Source organism: Drosophila santomea, chromosome X, assembly GCF_016746245.2.
Source record: "Drosophila santomea strain STO CAGO 1482 chromosome X, Prin_Dsan_1.1, whole genome shotgun sequence".
Classification (NCBI taxonomy): Eukaryota; Metazoa; Arthropoda; class Insecta; order Diptera; family Drosophilidae; genus Drosophila; species Drosophila santomea.
The window spans coordinates 960,957-981,486 of NC_053021.2; the positions used below are offsets into that span (position 1 = coordinate 960,957).

Here is a 20,530-nt window from a genome sequence, read left to right on the forward strand (position 1 = left end):
GCTTCAATAACACAAAATGGCATAATAGATGGTGTTGGATTTTAAACAATGACATTGCGTAAGTAAACACTGCATCATAAGCATACATAAAACGAACGAGATTCGTGTTACTATTTATATAAGAACTGACACATTCTGATTCCATAACTTGGCCATTCGAACTGATTTAACCAAAAAGTACCAGCACAGATAACAGATAATGATGACAGACCCGTCATCGGTCATCGGGAGAAAAGGAAACGAAAAATAACACAACGAATGGTTTAACCACTGAGCAAACACCACTCGAAACGAGGAAACCCAATGAACGAAAAAGGGGGAGGGGGGAAAAGTTAATGGAGGTAGGATATCATCAACATCAACCTGAGAGGTGTCCAACCAAGTTCTAATCAAAATATCGAACGCCGTTGCGAAATACGAAAATGGGGGGGGTGAAAAACTAAAGACGAAGATGCATAGTGAAAGGACAGCCAGAAAGCAAAGCGAAACAAAGCTGAGCCACAAAAAAATAGCAACTAAATTTGTGGAACCGTTATTATCATGTCGTGTTCGCCCCTTCTCCCTCACCGACCATCTCTCGCTGTCTCTATCGCTCTCGCTCTTGCTCTGTGCCCGTCTCTGTCTTTCAAGCAGGTCGATTATGAAAGATACATTTTGCATTAGTGATTGTGCTTTTTGGAGCTGCGTCTAGCTATTTGTTTGTATTAAAAACCATCGTTTTACCATTTTGTAGCTTTTACACATTTTTTGTTTTTTTGTGTATTTGTGGTCTTTCTTGTTCGGCGATTCGATTCGTTTGCATTAATCCAATTTGTTGTTGCTGTCGGCGTTTTGTTGCTTTTCGGTGTGTGAAGGTGTTTATGTGTGTGTCTAAGTGCGGGTGCTAATTCAATTAACGGCATTAAACGAGGCAGCTCGCTGCTATCGATATTTCAGCATAATTGCCTATCGAACTTATTGGAATGTTTGGAGTAAAACTCGTGACAAACATATATAACTTTGAATAATAAATAACTCTTTTAAGTTCGTTCATTGATTAGATTGCCGAAATATTCCTCATAAATTAGCTACGACTAAAGCGCTTTCGATTCCAGAACTTTATTGGGAGTTAGGCAATTTATAAAGATAGTTAAATACGAAATTAACAAGTATTTATTTTCCCAAAAATTAGTGCCTCGCTGTTAAGTGCTTGTGCTCCCTCGACAATACATAAACAGAAATAAATTAAAATAAAATCAAATAGTAGTAAGTACAGTCCGGTTTCTAAATCGAGAAAATAAAAACTGCAGAATCGAGAGCGAAAGGCAGCAGGAAAACTCGAGCAAAGCAAAGTGCAATGCCAACCGCATTTTTATTTATTTTTCATGGCGCCCAAGCATATTTACATACCCAGAAGATATGCGGCGCATAGCCCGTTCATTTTCCTAGCTTCGCCGACTCATTCATCGTTTTCCTCTTTAAAGCTCATTATGTCAGCCGTCTGGATGGACGGTCGGTCACCAGCTATTGGAAATGACTTCTTACACCCTTTCCAAAGCGCCAACAAATGGATGTGGATGTGGAGCAGTGGAGCAGCATGGGAAAAGTAGAAAACTGAACTGAGGATGACAATTAACTATTTTCTATGTTCTGCAACTTTCGATTTTACTCTTGGAAGGGGAAGGGAAGAACGGACAAGAGAGAGAGAGAGAGAGCAAGTGTGAAATGCGATCAGAACTAGAATCACTAGAGGCGTGCAAGGCCGGTGTACTACATTTCTAGCCCTCCTCTTTGGGTGTAAATTCAAATGAATTAACGAAAGCAGAAGAAAGTAGTTTCATACCAATTTTAAAAGGAACTTGATACTCTTTGCGGCACTATTCCTGTTTCCTTTTTGACTTTGTCAGCAATAACGAAGAAGTTCCTTTCTCTCTCGTGAAAGACAAAACTCACTGGGCACTTTAAAAAAGGGCTGCGCCTGCGCCATCCCGCTCGCACCCACGCAAACGGAAGACCCCAGAGAGAACATTTCACTCGTTTGACTCACCTCCTCCTCCTACTCCTTTTCCTTTGGCCACTTTTCCAGAGAGAGCGAGAGAGCAGCTGGCCGGTCGATCCTCCTCTCTTCAGGGCTTCTGGTGCGTGCGCGCAACAACTACAACAAGCAGAAATGGAATACTGGAAGCCTGGCCTGTGCTGCTTCTTCCTTTTCTTCTCTTTTGATGCTGCTCTTTAGTTGTTGTTTCTGTTGGGAATCCGGTTTTTTTTTCAATTTCTTTCAACTTGCTATTTATTATTTCTTCTTTCTTATTCGCCTCTCTTTCTCTAGTTGTTGTATTTTCCAAAATTCAAACAGCACACATCCACTCCAAAAAAAAATGTAATGATATTTCGGTATTACAATAAAAAGCGGCACTTAAATTATTCCTCCTGGATTTCTTGTTGTATTAATCGATCGATCGTTGAGATACAAAACAATCATAAACATTCACCAACACACGCGCGCGCTCGAAAGAGAGAGCGATAGTGAGCACGTGAAAACGGAGCCTATTGCCTATTCTTGCTTGCTTCTATCCTCCTTTGTCCTTGGGGCAAGCCACTTAATTCAAAACTCCTGCATTTTCGCGGTCATCAAATTTTCCGGCGGGCGCAATAAACAACAAATCGAGAACTCAAAACTGGCAAATTGGCAAATCGGCAAGCAAATCGCAAGTCCCGAATCGTAAATCGCAAATTTCAGCCACGGAGCGACGCACAACCGCGCGCGTTCAAAAATTTTGTCGACTGAAGTTAGTCGTGTTTTTCGATGTGACGGCACCGGTTTTCTGCCGCTGCATTCGAACATCGAACGCGTTCGAACCTGTTCGAGCACGTTGGACCGCCGCTAAAACGTTGGAGGCAACTTGTTCGGATCCGTTTATTCAGCTGCTTTTCGCTTTTTGCTGGGCAAACAAACTACCAGTGTTGTTGTTGCCCATCATAAATAATCAATTCGATGGGATAATCGAGTTCTGCAGCGCTTATCTTTAAAACAAACAGGGATCGCTCCCTTTTCCCATTGTGACATGTTTCTCTCCTGATTATCTGCAAGTTTAAGCAACTGTAGGAATACTATGATAAAAACCGCTGTAAAAACGCCAAATGGTAGTTCGATAGCCGACCTGCCATCACTCATCCCACTGCCATTCCAGCGCTTTGTTGTTGTTCGTCGAGTTGCGGACGCGAGCGCAGGCGCAGCGGCGGGTTCCAAGCGGTTTCAGGCGCAACAGTTTGGTTAGTGCGTCGAGCAGGTTCGCTGCTCGCTGTTCGCTGCTGCGGCAATCAATGTTAAGTTAACATTTGCTCTGGGCCACAGCAATTAATTATTAACCAAGGCGCAAAACAAATCGAAAACAAATAGTTCGATATGTGAGCATTAGTCCTACGAGTATAATAATAAATGATATTCAGATGAGCATATCTATGAGCTACGACTGCGTAGCGCGCATTTTAATGAGTTTAAATCTTTTTTTGAGTACAAATATTTAGTAGTTTGATGTTCCAATGGTGGCTCCAAGGCATTTGAGCGTTTTCAAGTCGAAATATAGTATTTCCATAACTTCGAGGGTATACTACATATATACATATACTCTTACACACGGACGGGGTCTGGGTATTTTCTCCTTCTCTTCGCCTTTTGCACTTGACTTTGAAACACAACGCGTCTACGCGTACCGGTTTCCATAAATGTTGTGTAATTAAGCGCGTATTGCATCCCAATTGGCTGCTAAATTTGAATGCGGCTGAAACGAGACTACGACTACAACTACAGCACTGTGTGCCGACCTTCAAGGGGAGGCCCCAGCACCAACTACTGACCCTCCCCCTCTGTGACCAAGGTCAAGGTCAACCTGGCCAACCGCCAATAGCTTCGCTCTGCGTTTGGAGTTCAGTTCTTTGTTGTATTTGTTTTGTTTGACCTGCTCTTCAGTTGAGGCGCCTCAAGTGTGCAAAGCAAAAGTACGCAATCTCGAGCATCAGCAAGTTTCGTTATTTGTACATATGTATTTGTCAATCGCTTGTTTGCTACTATCGTTTCACCTTCCCTCACTATTCAGATCAGTTGGGTTTTCAATAAGATCCCAAGAACATAAGCCATTGTTGCTTCGTGTAGTAAGTAGAGTCCAAAAAAGTCAACAAGCATAATCGAAGAGTGAACTGCCTTTCTCATGATGCCAGTTAATCACTGGATGAGCGCCAAAAACACCAGGCAGAGGTGCTCGGGGGAGGAGGAGGAGGAGGGGGGCAGGAACGGGAACCTTTGCTTTTGGCCAGGTGAAAACTTCGAACGATCATTATGACGGCAATTAGCTTTATGAGGATGTCAGCGCGCTCGCTTTCCTATTAATCCTTATCTGCACTTTGCAAGCCCTTCATTGACAGTTATAATTACTTTAATGATGATTTCGGCTTCAGTTGACTTGCGGTGGAAAATGAGGGGCGGGGGAAAACGTGGGGCAATCGGAAAAAGGGAAAATGGGGTGCAGTGTCTTTGTTTGTGAGCGCTTAAAATGCAATTATGCAAGCGAGCGGCAGCAGGACTTTCGTTGGCTGGCTGAAAAATAAATTTAATTGCAATGCGCTGGCAAATCGAATTAAACAGTGTAAAAAGAATAACAAGTGCCACGCAAAACAACAACAGCAACAAGAAAAAAAAATACAAAAATGCAGAAAACAAAAGGACATTTCAGGAACACGAAGCTTTTTCCCCAGCGGCAGCGCCATCCAATTGAATATATTAATGCAAATTAACCCATTAATGTCTGCCAATTTCAGGCACAGGCAGCAAAGGGGTCTTAATCCGAAAAGAGCTGCAAGAAGCGAGCTGACCATTATCCCAAGGGAACTCGCCCCGAGAAAATTAAAGCTGTTCCGCATATCGCACATCGCACATAACTGCACTCGCATTTCATTCAATTGCAGTAAATTTTTTTTTTATATATTTAACAAAATTGTTTATTTGGACTAGCGTACTATTACCCTTATTGGACAGCTTCATCTAATCTGAGTTACTTTAAACGAATTTTTCTTGATATCTAAGTTATTTACAGAGATTACATTGGGTAGTAATTTTGGAAAAATCGAAAATCGATTTCCTGTATTTTTGCGTAAGTAATTATCAGTATTTTGATCACAGCATTCGAAATAGTGGTCCAAATATGGAATGTCATACCTCGAAATTCTATTTTTGGCCATTTTTTGCAATTTTTGATGATGTTTACCCCTTACAAAACATGCGAAAATTTGGCCAAAAATTATTTTAGCAGAGTCGGTCAAAAAGTGATTTGGTTGGTTAGTATTGGTAATTAGGAGTACAAAAATGTAATTCTTTTATCTTTCTGACTATTTTTAGCCAAGTTATACCCAAAATACCAATCGTAAATATTGAATATCTATTTTTTTCACATTTTTTGCAATTTTTAATGATGTTACCCGTTACAAAAAATTCGAAAGTTTGACCAAAAATGATTTTAACAGAATCGGTCAAAAGGGATTTGGGATTGCAGTAAATTGCACAAAACTCTCGGGATAAGTTACTGTTTAACTCGGAATCCTTTTATTCAAGTATCATTTTCTTTTTGTTTTTTTTTTTTGTTTCTAGCCTGGCATTCCCGGCTGCAGAGGAAAGGAATGCACTTCTCCGCGAAATCCCTTGGCACGATGCCTACAATTATTCAATTAAAAAAATGTCACCCGCTGCTGGGCCACCCACAAGTTTTGGCCAAGAAAATTTAGAGGGGTTACGAATGTGGGGCGTGGCTGACAACAATGTTGGCAGCTGCATGGAAAACTTGGGAAACTTTTTAAGTGACTTCTAATAGCGAATTATAATGCAGCCGGCGGAGAGGACAGACAAGGCTAAGACAAGGGTTAAGGAAAATGGTCCGAATGGTGGAAAGGCGGCCGCTTTTCAATGCACTGTGGGCGGCATAAGTGGGCGGCATAAGTGGGCGGCATAAATGGGCGGGGCCATGAAGGAGCTGCGAAAAGTTCAGGTTTAAAACTTGACAACGACAACTTCATTGAGGAGTGGCGGCAAGTGCGGCTGGAAAATAAGTGCGAAAGTCGGGGCATGTGGCAGCCACACACACACACACACATGTCGCAGCGATAGAAGGAGATGGAGATGCTCTAGCCTAAGACCGGAAGTGGGAGGGAAATTTTAACAAAGTTAGTTAGTTTCTTCCTTCCTGACTTTCGTCCTGACTTTCTTCCCGCTCAGCACGGCTTTCAGATACACTAAAACACTCATTGCGACTCACAAATATTTCATTTTCTCTTCAGCAAACAGTCACAAAGTTTTCCAATCCATCAGATATTATTGTACTTCACAAAGCAGCACCAGTTGTCCACTGGTCCACGCGTCGCTGCAGAATGATTGAAAATCTGAAAGTTGCACGAGTTTCTGTTAGTGGACGTGTGCCTCATGCAATGGCATGCAGCTCCCTGGCAATATTATCTGCAATTTGGCCCACAAGCTGCAGTTCCCCGATTTCGGAGACCGCAAAAAGTTGCTCGTTTTAATGAATTATGCGTACATTGATAATAATTTCCGGGCCAGCATCTGAGTCAAGTGTCATCCTCCGTCTCTGTGTGCCCCCAGTTATGGGGTTTTTGGCAATAACCAGGAGAGCAGCTCCATACCACCCCGCCCACCTGAAATGCTTGGGGGGCGTGGCAGCGTGTTGCTGTCTGCACTAATATAAAAGTTTCGTGCACTTTTAATAAGGCTGCGTTTATGATGACAGCGCCAAAAACAACAAAAACTAGGAAAATGCAAGGACGCTGCGAGGAGCGGGCGGAAAACTCCACGGCAATGTGGACGGAAGTGGGCGGAAGCAGGCGGAAGTGGGTGATGGGATTCCTTGTCTCGCTTTTCTTGCATGAACTGCATATGACGACAGTGTCAAAAAGTCGACAGCGAGGCGAAAAACTTTCGGGGACTACGGCAAACTACGAGTGTGGGAAAAGGGGAAAAAGAAGGACAAATAAAAGGAATCCTAAAGTGGCTAATAGCAAGAAGAAGGCAAAAATTGGGGCTATGCTGGCACTAATTCGATGTAAAGTTTTCTCCGAAGGTAGTTACACATAATTGATATTAAAATATTACCAGTTTAAAGGAAATTTAATTTATGCGCTCACTTTGAGCCTGCGCTCAACAACTATTATAATAATTAGGAACATTCAAAAATCGATGTAAAGTTTTCGTAATAATATTTGCAAACTTTCCCCCCAGAACTGACGAACTGAAGAGCTGACCAACTGACCAACTGACTAACTGACGATCTGATGAATCGACGGACATTCATAGGGGAAATTCATGTCCTGCTCCTCCTGCGGCTTGGCAACGCCTGCCTTTGCGGCCACTCTTCTTCTAATTGAGTTGTTTTCTCTGGTTGTTGCATTTAATCGCATTAAATGTGCCTCAAAGGAGAGTGGACCGAGCTCCCCGTACAGTGGAGCATCCTGCTAGCGGACGGATGTGGATGCGGAAGTGGCTGACACACAGGGAATGCCACACCACGCCACTTAAAGCCGAGCCCGAATTGGAATTGGAGCCAGTCAATGGTATTTTAATAGAGGCTAATGGCCATTTTAATTGCTGGGCAAGGCCGCAAAGTGGGCGGCCACACGTGGGTGGAGTGGGGAGTGGGGTGTTGGGTAGTGGAAGACGATAGAGGGGGAAAGAGCAATAAAAGTCACACGTAGTGGGAGCGAAGGAGAGCGAGAGAGACAGGGACAAAGACGAGAAGCGAGCTTTATCTTTATGAATATCGCGACACTTTATGAAGGCCCCCGAAACGACATCAGCGATTAAAACAGTGAAACGTGTCCAGTGGAAAGGAGAAAATGGTGCGGGAGTGTCACGTATCCGACAGATGCGACGAACGGACAGACAGGCGGATGGAGAGACAAAGATACAGATACAGATACAGATACAGATACAGATACATGGCCTCGTGTCTGGGTTCCAGTTCCATTTGTAGATCTGAGTCTCTTTTTGGCAATCTGGGTCGAATGAACGAACGCCTTTCCTTTCCCCGTTTTGCAGCGCTTTTGTCTAAGCTTCTGTTCTCGTTGTTCTCAAACGCTCAAACGCGCGTTTCTCCATCGCTCAATCTTAATTGATTGGATTGAGTGACCGCGAGGCGATTAGCAAAAGGTTTGACACACTTAACACTCGGTGATTGATGGCTCGCTCTCGTGGCAATGCTTGCCAAAATATTCTATTTATGTTCCTAAGTCAGGCCGCAAACGAGGGCGATGTCTTGCGGTGCAATGTATCTTTACATTTCTTGAATCCTCAACCCCTTTCGTACCTGTGTGTAACTACCTACCCATCTATCTGTTCCGCCCCACTTTTGTTATACAACGACGAACTAAGTGGCCAACAGTGGCAGCGAATTGGATGTCATCATCGCCACCTTTAACTGCAACTGCAACTGCAACAGCCTAACTGCCTCCGAAATGCGGCAGAAGCAACGCAAGCTGCCTGGCTGCCTCGTGATCAGAGGTCTCTGGTCTCCGTTGCCCAACTGCCGGGAGCAGGGGCGCCAGAAACAAGCCCCAAAGTGGGATTTTACTGGCGGTGGAGTAAGTACTACTTCGAATTCCCATTGAGCACGTCTCCGCATATACACTCTGCTCATTTTGCGGAGGAAGTCTTTTAAATGCCCCGCGCTTTCATGAAGAATGCAAATAATTGCTGCGTTAAACGACTTTATTTTATGTTACAGAAATCTGAACTTTCCCTTTCATATATTTGCAAAAGTGGCATCTTGTATGTAGGCACTGGAAAGAATCGTTAACAATTAAATATAAATAAATTTAAACATAGATAAAGCGGCTGTGGTTCTCCACCTCTGGCAATTGAAACTCGCATTTAGCCAAAAAACCGCCACGTACAGTAGCCATCGGTAGCAGAGTTGCAAGTGGCAAGTGGCAAGTATGGCTTAAGTAAGTGGGACTCTGAAGCCGAGGCTGCCGCACCTGAAGATGATAATGAGGATACCAATCCCAAGCCCGAAGCCGAAAGGCGATAACGATGATGATGCAACTTGTTTCCTGATTTCGGCTCTGCCTCCGAATTACCTCCTTGTAACAAATTTCCGCTTAATTATAGATATTGGCCTGTTCAGTGACAAGAAGATTTGTCTTTTATTTTATTTTTTTTTGCCCTTTTTCCATGATTACATATGCCTTTGGCTTCTTCTCAACTCCGAATGGAAAATGACAAAAGCTTTTCGGGGGAAAACTGAGTGCAAGTTTGAGTTCACGTTTGTCGCGGAGTGTTAATGGGAAATTGAAAACCCATTTGCTGATTAATTTCTCTTAAAAAAAAATACGAAAAAAAAACCAAAACCAAGCAGTAGCAGAAGAAAAACATTTACGTAAATGAACTTTTCCATCTGTTTGAATGCTACCGTTGTTGTTTTTGTTGAGATTGTTGTTGTTGCTCTCTGCAAAAGTTTTCCATTTTCCGTTTTCAGTTTTCAACTGAGTTCGTTGTTTGTTTGCTGTTTGTCGCTTCGCTTTTGTCGCTTTGCTTGACAAAAAAAAGTTGGTAAAATGTTTTCGCATTCGTTTCCTAGTTTTCTAGTTTTATTTATGCCCTCCATTCATTCTGTCACCTCTGTTCCACGGCAAGGATATCACCAGAGCTTACGTATCCAAAAGCCGCGAGGGGATTCTAAGGAATCCTACTTGATCCGTTCTAAAAAACAAAAACAAAAAAGTGCATCTAACAGCTTATGTTCAGTGGCCTTTTGCCCCAATTTATCTCTTTGTTTGCAGAGCACAACGTGTTAATGTTCCATTTATTGTGTTTTTCAAATAAAAACCAACTCAAAATGTGGCTTATACCAAGAGCTGCAATAATTTATCCAAATGTAGAGCATTCCGACCTCGGCTGGAGAAATTTTGTGCCTTTTGCCTCTCGCTCTGGTGACACAAAAGTTTTCTGTGTGCCTAATCAACTGTCCAAATCGGTGGAAGACCTTTCCATCCATCCTGCCTTTTGGAATGGATTATTCAGAAGAACCTGCAGCTGGAACAGGAATCCGAAATCCTGAATCCGAAATCCTGAATCCAGCTGAAACGCATGACTCCCACGAGTTTTTGGTCTTTGCGTCTGTTTGTCCGTCAAACTGTCTGTCCGGCTGTTCGGTTGTCCGTTTGTCCGGTTGTCCGCCAGTTTGTCCGCATGTTCCTCAGTCTTCGGCTTCTCTTCGCCTTGCACCTTGTGCGACAGCGATGTCTCTGAAAACTTGGATTTGTTTTCACTCTAGTGTGGAATGTGCAGAAGTAACGAAAATAAAAACAAATACCAGTACAGCAACAAATTCGGGAACTTGTACTGTGAATCGTTCGCATATCTGCGAAATGTCCCCATCGCTCGGGCGGCTCTCATCCCCTGTATGCAAAATGCAAAAGTTTAGCCAGTAAATCTTTGCAAGTGGCACATAAACTTTGCCAAAGAAACTTTTTTCTCTCCAAAGTTCCCCCAGTGCAGAGATCTAGAAAAAAATGATACAGTGCCAAGAAGTGAAGCGAGGAGGGGCTGCAGGAAGGCAGAGTGCCAAGGAAAGTTTCACAGAAGGCAAAGAGCATTGCCAAAAGCGGCTCATAGGCCACGAATTGTGATTTATGACCTGGCAATGATGTGGAGCCGAAGGAGGGATGCGTTCTTCAGGTTATCCTGCAGGCGCTATCCTGAAGGCTCTATCCATCCATTCGTCCGTCTTATCGGCGTGTATTCAACATAAACTTCCGCTTTCTAATGGAAGATAATGGAGTTCGCCATAACGAAATTAGGCATAAGTAAGTTATCTTTTTGTACACGGACTATTTAAATAAATCCCATTGCAGCCATTTTGCGAGTCTAGGAAAGACCCAACCGACGAGTTGAGCAATCAGTTGCTCATCGATGTCAATTGGTATTGCAGCGCAAGTGGCGAGGGCTTCGCCTTAGCCCCTTAACCCGTTAACCCCTTAACCCCTACCATCTCATCCCGTCAACTGTTGGCAGCTGCAGTTTTGTTGCACCTTTTGGACTCCGAAAATCGCTGGTGTGGTGTTGTAATTAAGCCAAGCCAGAGGTAGTGCTTTGGACCCTCAAGTGGCGACCCGAAGCGCCGAAGTCATCGGTTGCGCCACCACCTCCGCACCACTTTGCACCGACACCAACACCACCGTGGCGATGCCATCGCCATCTGACAGCCACCAAGGTCTGGCGACTGTCTGTCATTAGGTCGCCTTGTCGGACCATTGACGAACAAGTGATATGAATGCCCTCCAGGTATTGGAGAATACAGTACAGATATTGCAGTAATGTCTAACATAGTTTAAAGTCTTCTGGATTATATTCTAGCTTTAGGAGCTTATTCAATAACTACTTGATTGATTCCTTTAATAGATAAAAGCTAATAACAAGTACAAAAGATTACAATTCTGGCATGTAAGCCTTGGCAACTTGTAAGTCGATGTAAAAGCAGCTAAAAAGCAGCCAGCTGAACAACACTGAACGCGAGTGCACAGATATTGTGAACTGGGCTTTAATCTCAATTCAAAAATGGGTGACCCCGACACACAATCGCTGCAGATCATCTTCGGCGTCATCATCATTAGGCCTACCCACAATCAGTGGATAAACCTGGAAAAGGGGGCTTATCGCCGCTTGCCTATCAGCGGTTTCCACTAATTGTCGAATCCGATTTCAGCTCTCAGCTCTCAGCTTTCAGCATTCAGCATTCAGCATGCAGCTCTTTATGGCCAAGAGAGGGGAAAGAGGGTGTTAATTTCAGACCCGATTAGGCCGCAGTCAAAATAATTGCGGAAGAGGGCTTAGAGGGCTTAGGTTAAGCATTGATTGGGGTCAGCTTGTTGAAGCTTCTTTAATGGCCAGTTGTCATTCGTCGTTCGAACGTTTTCCCATTGAAACTTTGATTGCATAACATATGAATTTATGTTACTTGATGTTACCGATAATACCAATTTGGGCAGCCCAAAGGAAGGTGGTCTGTAGTCACTATTAGGTTGAGCATTTCTGGATCACCTTTCTGCTTGGCAATTTCATTGAAAACAGCATTTTTCTTGCTGAAGTGCTTGCTCCACACACACAGCCCCCCACCCCACCCCAACCTCTTCTTCCGCATCAGCCACACGTTGCTGCGTCTTTCATTCCCAAAATGAAGCATAAATCGCTTTAGCACTTTCGCATAATTTTCAATATCGCGCCAATAAAAAACGGCCATGGGAACGACGAAAGGGGGGCGTTTGGTGGCGGGGGGATTGACAGAAAATTGGAAAAATAACTCTTCCCGCTCAGAACACACGCTACAGATTGCCATTAGCACCTTGCTTACCTGTGCTCCCCCTCCTCACCCCATCCCCCACCACCCCCTTTCAGGTGCAAGATTTATGTGCCATGTGCCGAGGGTCTTTTTTTTTTGGTAAGAGGTAAGAGGGTTTCAGAAGGGATGTTAAGGGCCCGGCAATATGCTAAAAATGTGCTTTTGCATTGCAATTTTCCCGTGCCCCCCACTCACACTCCCCCCTTCCCATCGCCCTTCCTCAACCACCCACGCTTTACTTCCTGCATAGCTTATGATCATATTTTCCCCGTTTGCTATTTTTTCTGTTGTGCTAAAAGCAATCAAAACTTTTTCATGTACAGACTCTGAGGGCAAGCAAGTGACTGCCGGAATTCATTCACCATGTATATTTTATAAATTCTCTCGGTGTTCGAGTCAACATGGCACATTGATTAAATAAACATCGAAAAGATGTGATTTATGTTCAAGATTCCCATTAGTGATTAAACTAAAATAATAAGGCTTGATAATTCAAGATATCTAGTACTTTATACCGAGTCTGCCAATAGCTTAGATTGACAATCGAGTGGAGATTGCATGGTTGCATCAAAGTAGCTCCAAGTTGACCTGTGACCTCCACCTTGTCAGCCGCGATTTCCCCATCCGGGGATCTTGGCAACTTGGCAACCATCCCATCGCATCCCATCCCATCCAAATATTTCACTTTCCAAAAACTGTGTGTTTTGCTTTTGCAGCATTGGATACCGCACTTTTTGCGATACACAAACGTGGCTGCAATTTATGCCCCACGCCCCACAGTTGCCATTCAGTTGCACCACCGCAGAGCACACCCCCTCCATAAAGGTGACCCTAAGTCCCCCCGCAATCGCCAACCCCGTTGTAAAACGGCACCAGAGAAGCGCGGAGTGCCAAACCAACTTCAAACTCGCAATATAAACACATAAATCCTGGCCACTGATACACACAGATTCCGTTGCAAGGGGGCACGCCAATATTCACGGGGAAGTTGGGGAGGTGGCCAAAGGGGAGGGGTTTTGTCTGTCCAACTTTTGCGTACCGGCCAACAACAAACAACAACAACTCGGTTAGACGCCTCTGCTCTGCGATTTTCCATGCGCACAGTGGCGGCAACAAAAATAGCACTGCAGTTGTGAGTTTCGAACACTGTTTCATCTTTTGTGTTTTAGGTCAAAGGTTTATTTCCTAACCGCTAAATCATTCATTTAACATTTACTATTTCATTTATTTATTAATTTTAAGAATATCTCTGTTTAGCAGATATTGAAACAAGTTTGCGCGGCATCTGAGCACCGTATATCATAGCCCTCGAATTTCACGAATGCGGTCGTTCAACAAAAATATTATTGGGGCGTCCTCCGCCCGGCAAAAAAGTTACACCTTTTGGCCATTTTTGGCTCCAACTTTGGAGGGCGGAAATGCGATGCTGGACAAAAGTTGAATTATTGTACGGAAGGGTGGGGATGGGTTAGATGGGGCGCAAGGCCGTTCTAGTAGAGGGGATTACGGACTGCCTGGAATGGCCGCGATGAACAGCCAACAAGCTGTTTGCACTTGGACGGCTTAAGGTCGCCCCCAGGGAAAAGGGTAAGCGCAGTTCGAGCTGCCAGAGGGAAGGGGCATGGCACCATGGTCCATATTTGGACCACTATTTCGAATGCCGTGATCAAAATACTGATAATAATATTCCCTAAAAACAGAAAATCGATTTTCGCCAAAATTTCAATATTTACGATTGGTATTTTCGGTATAACTTGGCTAAAAATGGTCAGAAAGCAAAAAGAATTACATTTTTGTACTCCTAAGTGCCAATACTAACCAACCAAATCACTTTTTGAACGACTCTGTTAAAATAATTTTTGGCCAAATTTTCGCATTTTTTGTAAGGGGTAACATCATCAAAAATTGCAAAAAATTTGAAAAGAATAGAATTTTTTTTGAAAACACAGTTCGATAGGAAATTTAATTACGAACTCGATGAGGTATGACATTCCATATTCGGACTAATATTTCGAATGTTCTGATCAAAATACTGATATTTTTATTCGCAAAAACCAGAAAACACCTTTTTTTTTGCAACAATTCAAAAATCGTCATCAAAAATGGCAAAAAATGTGAAAAAAATAGAATTTTTTTTGAAAACACAGTTTGATAGGAAATTTAATTACGAATTCAACGAGGTATGACATTTCATGTTCGGACCAATATTTCGAATGTTCTGATCAAAACACTGATATTTATGGTCGCAAAATAACAGAAAAGCGATTTTCGGCAAAACTCATCATCAAAATTCGCAAAAAAAAAAAAATTTGAAAAAATATGTTTTTTTTTAAAGCACAGTTCGATTGGAAATTTAATTACAAACTCAACGAGGTATGACATTTCATATTTGGACCACTATTTCGAATGCAAAAAAAAAAAACAGATATTCGATTTTCTTACTTTATTGTAATCATTAAATATTTACGTTTATAATTAAATATGTTTTGAGAATTCCTGAGTTCACCACTGTCTTAACCTAATCATAATATAATAACTTAATCATATAAAATATGTTTCGAGAATAAATAGGTAGATAAATAAGATGTAAGAGATATGCATATAAATATAGTAGCCAATAATATAAATATAGTAGCCAATAATATAAATATAGTAGCCTATAATATAAATATGTAGCCTGTATATTCACGTATACCTGAGTTCACCACTAGTCTTAACCTAATAATAACTTAATCATATAAAATATGTTTCTAGAATAAATAGGTAGATAGGTAAGATGTAAGAGATATTCAAATAAATATAATAGCCTATATTATAAATATATTATAAATATATATATTAGCTTATATTATAAATAAGTAGCCTGCATATCCACTTATACCTGAATATATACCCACTGTCTTAACCTAATCATATAATAATAACTTATTAATATAAAACATAATCATAGCAAACTTAACCTTATAAAACTTATCATATAAGATATTTCGAGAATAAAATAAAATGTATTGAGAATAGATATGATAAATATAATAATAATATAATAATAATATAATAATATAATAATATAATAATATAATAATATAATAATATAATAATATAATAATATAATAATATAATAATATAATAATATAATAATATAATAATATAATAATATAATAATATAATAATATAATAATATAATAATATAATAATATAATAATATAATATAATAATATAATAATATAATAATATAATAATATAATAATATAATAATATAATAATATAATACTTTACCTCCTAAGTGTGGAACATACCTGGTCAGGTCCATGGTGCACTGCATCCAAATCCACGACGGGATGTCCACATGGCCTCTGGAACCACTATCACACACACCAACACACATACTACTACTTTTCCTATCACATCATAACTTCCGGTCAACTGATCTCTGAGCTGCCAGAGCACCTATCCCATGAGGAGTGAGTCAAAACTGATTGGGAATTATAAGTATTGGTGGACGAAATTTTTTTTACATTACTTTAATTATGTAAATTAAGTAAATTACAGTGTATACAAAATAACTTTTGATATCTTCAATGTTTTGCAGGTATAACATTCCATACTTGGACCACTATTTCGAATGCTGTGGTGATCAAAATACTAATAATTGTCAGATAATAATCCAAATAATCCTTGATGGATCACTTTACCTTCGATCACAGATCTTTGACATGTACTTAAACTCAGGGTTCATCTGTAGGCCTCTTCCCTTCGCTCACTAAGATCCTCATTTCCCCATTTATCCCCCTGTAACCCACCTATGATGACGTGATTGCCATTGGCCCATTGGTTTACCCGAGGGGTGGGGGGTCTGGAGTTCAAGAGACATAATACCTATATCGATGCGATGTGCATTCGATGGCGACTAGTATGCGAGTCCAGCCAAACCAGCCAAACCGTCTGTTGGTGGCAGCATTAAATCAATGTTGGGATTGCACATTGTTAAGCGGGGCAGCGGAAGGGCGCTCGGTTTTCCCAAAGCGGCAAGAAACGGGGGAGCCACCCGGGCGCCAGGGGCAAAAGCCGGGGGCGAGTTTCGCAATGCAACACCCGACCGAAAGCCAAACGAAAATGAAATTGACGCGCTCCACTTTGAAGCTAGCTAGCAACATCGGTGGCGAGCAGTGCTGAAAAGTGGGAATACGCTCGTGTTTGGCGTTTTTGGTGAAGCGTTTGAAATCAGTTAAAAAGGAAGTTAGAACATGTGCTGCGAGTCCCTCCGATTTCAGATTTCAGCTGCAATACGGACGCTTGTCGGAGAACTTCCGGGGGTAACTCTCCCCATTATCGCCTTAAATGTTGATTGTCGGCTTGCGGCTTTGCTTTCTGGTTTGCCTGTAATGGGGCAGTGCATGGCAATGTTGCAATGTCGCAATGTTGCATTGTTGCAGAGTTACAGGGTTGCATGTTGGAAGTGGCTCAAGTGCCGCGGGTGCTGCCAATTGAAAAGGACGTGCCTGGTAAAATGCCGACCAAAAACAACTGAGGCGGTAACAAGTGGGGCGTTGGGAGTGCGGTAATTGGGCAACGAAACCACAACAGGCACTCAGATTTGGCATGATGATGTTTCCGCTAAGAACATACAAGTGTGGCAACAACGCTTGAATAAATGAAATAGGAAAAAGTCACTGACTCATCACCACATTTAGACACCTACAAAGGCGACTTCAAACCCGTTGATATTCAAAATTATAGTTGGCACTGCATCTGGAGCTCAAGGGTCCATCTGTGGGGTCAACGGCGTGTCAGGTCGTTCTGCGCTCCCCTAATTGATGGGCTTTCCCGCCCGAGCGGAACACAAAGGAGGAGCAGTCGAATCGGAAATAGAGAAAACAACCCTCGAATGAGAAAGGATCCCAGAACACAGAACCCAGGACAGGCCAGTCCAAGTCTCCTTCTTCCTGGGGCTTATTTAATGCTTCAATGCTGATGATGATGATGATGATGATTATGAAGGAGGAATGAAGAAAGGCGGCGTTGCCAAGGGTCACGTATTTAAAAATGCACATAATTAAAATTTATGAGCAGCTATTAAATAACGACATAGCCCACGAACCTCTCACCTCTCCTCGATTTCACGCAGTGGGGCAGCAAATGCAGTACAATCAAATTAAATACCTGTAAAACGCGTAAAACGTGGAATTGGAGGGCAGGTCACTGAACTCAAATGAAATGAAATTGTAATGGCAATTCGCTGGCGAAAAAAAACGACAAAAATAAGAGGAAGGAGAAAAGTTTTTAACGCTGCCACAATGGGCGCAAAAGGTTGCTCAAATGTAATTATTTTAAAAAACTTATCATATGTTCACCCATAAGTTTTCCTTTAGTAGATTTCTCACAAATCAGAACTAGGTTTCTAGGTTTTTTAGCTGGAAATTGGTGGCAATTGAAGCCCACCGTGCAGAGTCATCTTGACCATCATCTCCATCTCCATCTCCACCTTCAACTTCAACCCCTCCCATTTGCCAGGACATCGCTGCACGCCGCACAAGGTCAAAGTAATTACAAGTAAACAAAGTTAGGGGCACGCCAAGGCTCTTGTTGTCCTCCGCCTGCGGGATGGCACGAAAAAAAGAGAAAGAAAAGAAAACGAAAGAAAAACGTTTGACTAAGGAAAACTGTGGAGCAAATGGATGTGGATGGGAAACCTTATTAAGACGTGTATTAAGTGTCGGACAGCTGGCAGCTGGCAGCTGGCAAGAGAACGGAACAACAAAAGGTGGGGAAGGATAGTGTGGAAGGTGGCAGGACGAAGGAGCGCCAAACTCATTTTGCCCGACGCTTTATGGGACTTTGGTACAGCAGTTCCATCAATTCCTAGCCAGGTCAGGCTGTTTAGTGCAACTGTCGACCAAAGGCGATCCTCGTGCTTCGGAACCACAAACTCTACATAGGCTTGGGTGTAAAGCCAAGGATCTTCTGAAAAGGTAGTCCAGTTCCTCGAACCCGAACCAAATGAAGCTTTAAGAGCAATCAAGGATGCGTAAGCCAGAGGATAAGTGCGTAAAAGACTTGCAATAAAAGTGGAAGGCACTGCCCCGATTTAGCCCGTCTCCTTGGGTGACAGCGAAATGTCGGTGATCAATCGAAGAGCATTTCCCATTTCCCATTTCCCTCTTCCCGCCCGTTGCCACTGCTGCTGTCATAAATAAAGCGGGCTTTAAGCATTATAAACCGCATCTGCATTGGGACAATTCGGTCGAAGACCCACCATTGCATTTCAATGCATTTTTAAGCCTTCGAAATCACTTAAATTTTCGACCTTCTCTTTTTTATTTTCGTTAATTTTTTATGGCTTTTTCCACTGCTCGCTGGCGCTCGGCAAAAATAAACTTCGAATGAATTTATGCATACGAGTGAGTTTTGCAGAGCGGAAATTTGTTGCAGTTGCCACCGCCGCAAGTTGAGCCATTCCCAGTTCCACAGAAATGGAGATAAATGGAGTAAAGAGCTGGTGTAGGTGGCAAAAAACGGGGATAAGGGGAAACGGCAAACAATGAAATGCATTGAAAATTGAAAATCAATGAACTGTTATAATAACTTGCCGCAGAGTCAGACGCGAGCATCCAGCATCCAGCATCCAGCATCCAGCACATATCTATCTGCCGCATACTTATATACTTTTATATGTATTCATATGCGATGGCGGTGCTGCAAGGGCACTGAATGCATTACCAGTCAAGAGCAGACTTTAGGCACTGAGAAAATCAAATGGGCCGGAAAGCGGAATCCAAGTGTCTGTGGAGTGATGTCCACTGGCTGGCCAAACCAGGACATGGGCTGCTGGAGCCGTAAGCCCATCTGATCAGCCCATCTACGTTCACCACCGACCACCAGTGATCCCGGTGCTGCAACATCGCCTCGATTATCTCCCTCTGTAGAGCAAGCATCCTTCGTCCTTCCTCTGAAAAGGCAGTGCAATTCAGGTCCTGCGCTCGAGCAACTCGTGCGTGCGGTTCTCTCTCTTCATTAAACATATGTAACGCGATGGGTTAACAATTGGCGGGGAAGGCAAAGGTGGAAGGATGTGGATGTGGATGTGGATGTGGATGCGGATGTGGAATCGGATGTGGATGCGGATGCGGATGGGGGTGCGAGTGGGATTGAGCGGAGTGCGGAGCAGAGATGGAGGCACTGGGACAACGTCAACTTCGAGTCGGATGCAGCGATTAAAAATTAAATGCCTTCGTATTAACAAACAAGCCGCCTGCCATTGCCATTGGATTTTCTTCCCTTTTTTCTGTTTCGTTCGGGAACCAAATTCAAGGGAAAACCAGAAGTGGCCTCGACTGCTAGATACCTGTTACTAGTTTTTCCCTTTTCCTTAAAGAAGTGCGAAAAATGGAGTATTATCTTCTTGCTTTCACAGCTCACGAGGCTTCGAACTTCATTTGGACTGACAGCCATGAGTTGAGATGAGATGAGATGAGATTGACCCGACTGAAGATATACCCTACGAGTAGCGGGTGCGGTGAAAACGCGAACAGCGCCGAGCTGCCTCGCGGACAATGGCCGGGCAATGGAGTTGGAAAATGGCGATGGGAAATCCTTCGGTGCATGTAAAATGCATAAATCGCTGGGCGCCACGTGTGAAATTTATGCACATACATATGCTGACAGCATTTGAGGGGAGTGAATGTTCTTACGCAGCTTCTGGGTTTTCCGAGGCTGCTTAAGTCGAACTTGTAGTCAAGTATTGCGTCTCTGTTTATTCGGAGTTGAGCTCTTAGTCTGTGGAATATTCAATATGTTTCATCTGCCTCCAGATAGCTTCATCCGATCACCTTGACCCACAGCGGCAACAAAGTGATCAACGAATGATGACTGGACATTCTGGCCATCATTATTCCGATCCTCCGCACAAATGAAGACTCACTGGCCGGCTCACTAACGAACGACCACAAAGGCCAAATGCTAATGAATAATTAAGCGGCAGGGGACAGATGACTATGTGGGTCAATAGAAAATGTGGCCAGCATTTTCCCTGTTCATCGATTGCTATTGCTATTGCTATTGCTATTGCTATTGCCATAGCCATGACTCTGTTCTGTTTTGTGCTTTTTCGAGCCACTTTGGGGATGTTGTCATCATCGTTTCCACTTAACAAGCATTTCATT

The 20,530-nt window shown here is 42.7% G+C and overlaps 1 protein-coding gene across 3 annotated transcripts in view; it reads right to left on the reverse strand.

Annotated features, from left to right (window-relative positions):
* LOC120457160 overlaps positions 1 to 15,788 on the reverse strand; it is a 77,569-nt gene extending 61,781 nt beyond the window's left edge. For 2 of the 3 annotated variants that reach the window (XM_039644436.1, XM_039644434.1), the window contains exon 1: positions 2,027 to 2,756. The gene's annotated coding sequence lies outside the window, so the exon portion shown is untranslated. Of the gene's footprint in view, positions 1 to 2,026; positions 2,757 to 15,667 lie in introns of those variants that run through there. The other variant, XM_039644435.1, reaches the window with a different exon arrangement.
* Positions 15,789 to 20,530: the final 4,742 nt, after the last annotated feature.